Genomic DNA, 4,824 nt, shown 5'->3' on the forward strand with positions numbered 1-4,824 from the left:
TTCTTCGTATACATTGACCACACTGCTGTTGAGTCTATATTATTATGTAAAATGTGTTTCATTATAACCGTCGTCTAACTATGCAATATCCGAGTTGACAAGTGTTTGATGAGTGGCAACGAATTACTAACTCGTGACCGCGATCTCATTCAATGAACTTAAATATCTCATGGCCATGATGTAGTATCTCGTGCCCACTAGTATGTATCTGATCAACAGTTTTCTAGGTTGCGAATATTTATGGTTGAAGGTAGCTAGCAAATAATCATGACAGTCAAGAGCGAAATATTTTGCCATCATACTACCAGCTTTGCTATATGATGCTTAAACCTAACACGGATATCATAGGTAGCAGTTGGTAGTTTCCAGCAACAGATTCGAATTGGTCAGGGTCAAAATCTGTCATTAGAGATAAAACCTTGAAGTGAAGGCTGTTTTGATGTTTGAAATATTTGTTGATGTGAGTTTGTGATTAACAAGTTTAAGAATGGTATGTTGCTGAAATTCTGGCAGATGCGAATGTAAGCTTGATGGCATCATTTTCATATAACTGCTTGAAATGCATATATGCCACTATCAGCATTGAGCGTCTCGTGAACTGTCAAATGTCATATAGGCCTCACACAGTTGAAAATAGTGAAAAAAGTAATCGGTTGACAGGTATTTTTGTCCAGCTCTGCAAGTAATACTTGAAACTGAGTACAGAATGCAAGTGGCCATTTGGCTCTATCATTTCTCCTAACATTTTAAGGCCAGTTGGAGATATGGCTAATTTGGGCTGAAATGTCATGTATTTTCGCGGGCTGAAATTATCTTTCAGGTGGCTTGTGGATTTAAAAATCTAGGCTTTGTATGAAGTTTACTATGTATTTTATTTCTTCTTCAAGTAAGATGTAAACCGGTATCTTTTTATTTTCAGGTCTGCATCTCGTAAGATATCGGAAGCCGTCTGACTTGGCCACATCGCTCGGAAGTCCGAAGTACTAGAAAAAACCGCCATCTGCTACCTTAAGGTAGCAGTTGGTAGTTTCCAGCCACAGATTCGAATTGGCCAGGGTCAAAATCTGTCATTAGAGATAAGACCTTGAAGTGAAGGCAGTTTTGATGTTTGAAATATTTGTTGATGTGAGTTTGTGATTAACAAGTTTAAGAATGGTATGTTGCAGAAATTCTGGCAGATGCGAATGTAAGCTTGATGGCATCATTTTCATATAACTGCTTGAAATGCATATATGCCACTATCAGCATTGAGCGTCTCGTGAACTGTCAAATGTCATATAGGCCTCACACAGTTGAAAATAGTGAAAAAAGTAATCGGTTGACAGGTATTTTTGTCCAGCTCTGCAAGTAATACTTGAAACTGAGTACAGAATGCAAGTGGCCATTTGTCTCTATCCATTCCCCTAACATTTTAAGGCCAGTTGGAGATATGGCTAATTTGGGCTGAAATGTCATGTATTTTCGCGGGCTGAAATTATCTTTCAGGTGGCTTGTAGATTTAAAAATGTATGCTTTGTATGAAGTTTACTATGTATTTTATTTCTTCTTCAAGTAAGATGTAAACCGGTATCTTTTTATTTTCAGGTCTGCATCTCGTAAGATATCGGAAGCCGTCTGACTTGGCCAAATCGCTCGGAAGTCCGAAGTACTAGAAAAAACCGCCATCTGCTACCTTAAGGTAGCAGTTGGTAGTTTCCAGCCACAGATTCGAATTGGCCAGGGTCAAAATCTGTCATTAGAGATAAGACCTTGAAGTGAAGGCAGTTTTGATGTTTGAAATATTTGTTGATGTGAGTTTGTGATTAACAAGTTTAAGAATGGTATGTTGCAGAAATTCTGGCAGATGCGAATGTAAGCTTGATGGCATCATTTTCATATAACTGCTTGAAATGCATATATGCCACTATCAGCATTGAGCGTCTCGTGAACTGTCAAATGTCATATAGGCCTCACACAGTTGAAAATAGTGAAAAAAGTAATCGGTTGACAGGTATTTTTGTCCAGCTCTGCAAGTAATACTTGAAACTGAGTACAGAATGCAAGTGGCCATTTGTCTCTATCCATTCCCCTAACATTTTAAGGCCAGTTGGAGATATGGCTAATTTGGGCTGAAATGTCATGTATTTTCGCGGGCTGAAATTATCTTTCAGGTGGCTTGTGGATTTAAAAATCTAGGCTTTGTATGAAGTTTACTATGTATTTTATTTCTTCTTCAAGTAAGATGTAAACCGGTATCTTTTTTATTTTCAGGTCTGCATCTCGTAAGATATCGGAAGCCGTCTGACTTGGCCACATCGCTCGGAAGTCCGAAGTACTAGAAAAAACCGCCATCTGCTACCATAATGCACAAAGGAAACATTATATTTGCATATGAGAATTTAAACATATCTTTTAATGCAATTTTGTCTGAGATGTTATTCATTAAAGGCGTTCAAAACTTGATTAGTTGCAGGCCTCCTGGTAAAATAATAATGGAGTAATTATTCACAGGAAGTTGTCAAAATACTTTATATTTTAAATCTCTTGCATGCCTGAGCTGATTATAACATAACATTCTTACAGTTCTGTACTCTACACAATTATCTATTGTGGAACAAAATATCAGTTAATTTAAATTCTAATGTTAAATGTGTTTTCTTTTGAAAAACCGGATGTTATAACGGCCATTTGTAGAAAGCGTGTCGTGTGAGGAAATGCTCTACACAGTTAAAAACAAATAGAATAACGCAATTAAGACGCAATTGCTGTACTACATCAGTATCAGGGTTAAACTTTGCATAAAATAATATACTTCTTCTCATGTTCAAGATTAATGCACTAGTTGTTGCAGTGCTTGTTTTGATTTCAAACTATTTAACATACTAGTAATCAATTAGACTGCAATAACAGGCACAATGCTTTTGTTCGGGAAAGCGCTTCTCAAAGCAAAGATAGCTTGCATGTATATATTTTAGGATTTGTAGCATAAGGAAATATATCTGCAAAAACACGCTGTTATGGGAAAACTGAATCACTAAAAAAAGTGTAATGTTGCGGCTTTGACTTTCTTTGATTGAACTGCTCTCAGTGTTTTCCATTTCTTTAGAGTCAGAGTTCAATCCTCCTTTCTACGGTGGTTATAGCTTCCATAGCGAACATAAATTTAATTTAACTGTTGTTTTTGGTTTTGTTTTTCAATTTCAGCAACAGTGTATTTTGATTGAATTGTAAAGCAGCCAAATCCCAAATCAAAGTTTAAGTATACGCGAGCGCTGAAGCGCGGCTGCATGCAAAAAAGCTTGGGCGTTGTGTATTAGGAAGGAGCCAGACCACCTTTGATAAACATGGAATAATGGATATGTACTTTATGGAGAAATATTTTTAAATGGATACATAACATGCAGTAAACCAATAAGAAATGACCGTAAATATTTCTAGCGAGGATGCGCCTTGCACTTCTCGATAGCTACAGATAAAATATACGTTCATCTTAGGAAAATCCTATGTTTTTATTTGCTTACGGCTGTTTCGCCTGTAATTAAGTAATTTTTCTCATGTAAGGTCAAGTAAAAGTGGATAAGAAGTATATAATTGACAATTTTATTTTATATTTGAAACTACGAATTAAAATAGAACAAGAAATAGCCACAATACATAACAAAATAGAACAACACAGGCAAAAATGGTCAGTTTTTGATAGTATTGGAGAAATAATGAGCTGTCTTAATAACATTTTGTATGAGCTAAAAAAATGCATTTTGCCATCAATAACAGTATATAAATTCTATCGAGAACATCCAAATCTTCATATTCTTTTTCGTTCTTTTCCTTTCTATCCTTTAATTTACTTTTTTTACCCTCCTCCTTTTTATCACATTTTTCCAATAATATAGACATATATAATAAAAATAAAATGAATATTGAAGATTAATTAAGAAAGAACTTGTTTTATCAATATTGAAAAGAAATAAACTGTCACTGATGTATTTGTTGTAAATGTGCTGTATTTATTTGAAATAAAAATATATTACAAAAAAGAAGTATATAACAAACATGTGTTTGTTAACAGAGTTTGGACACACGTATTGAACACTGTTTACGACAGACTCTTGGCAAGTTTGATGCCGCTTTCTATGCATACACAGTTAAGTCAAATTAAATATTATAATACTGGCTACAAAACATTGCAGATTTATTTGTAACTCACTTTAGACAAAGTCTCAAGATCGCATGATGCGCGGCATCTGCAGTACGTTTTCGTTTACATTAGCGTGATGAAAAGATATCTCTTCATTTAACAAAACAATTTCAATTAAACGTATAAAAATGATTATAACGTAGCTATATATCTGATTGAGCACGACTTCTTTCTCGAACAAGTCTAATTCTATAACTGCTATGAGAGTTATAGCCCTTTCATTCAAAATATTGTTGACTTATCATGGCAATATTTATCTCTTGATTTTATTAAAGTGCTAGCATTTTTAAAGTTTTTATTTTTGAAATTATTTTTGAATTTGACCAAAGGACAGTGCATGTTTTGACATAGTTATTCGCTAACGACGGTATCAAAATAAATTCAATGCGTCTAATCCATTTGCAAACATCAAACATGGTAGGACTAACAACTGATTTCAGGTTTAAGACAAAATAATTGTCTTGGCCTTACATGAGATCGTTGACGTAATGTTCAGATTTATATACAAAGGAAAATCTCCAAGATCGTAATATCTTAAGTGCAGCTGATGCATTGTGTAAGGTATGTCTCGTTTCAGTTAACTTATTTACGACTGATATTTGTAACCAGGATCTTCCGTTAAGTGCATAAAGAATAATTAGTTCACT

The 4,824-nt window shown here is 34.6% G+C and overlaps 1 long non-coding RNA gene across 2 annotated transcripts; it reads left to right on the forward strand.

Annotated features, from left to right (window-relative positions):
• Positions 1–340: 340 nt before the first annotated feature.
• Positions 341–2,203, forward strand: LOC128559656 (uncharacterized). Of its 2 annotated transcripts, none has more exons than XR_008372531.1 (3): positions 341–460; positions 920–1,125; positions 1,585–2,203. It is a non-coding gene; the product is annotated as an uncharacterized LOC128559656 (long non-coding RNA). The 2 variants fall into 2 exon arrangements; XR_008372530.1 differs by lacking the exon at positions 341–460 and adding an exon at positions 508–660.
• Positions 2,204–4,824: the final 2,621 nt, after the last annotated feature.

The sequence above is a fragment of the Mercenaria mercenaria genome, chromosome 9 (genome assembly GCF_021730395.1).
Source record: "Mercenaria mercenaria strain notata chromosome 9, MADL_Memer_1, whole genome shotgun sequence".
In the NCBI taxonomy this organism is placed as follows: Eukaryota; Metazoa; Mollusca; class Bivalvia; order Venerida; family Veneridae; genus Mercenaria; species Mercenaria mercenaria.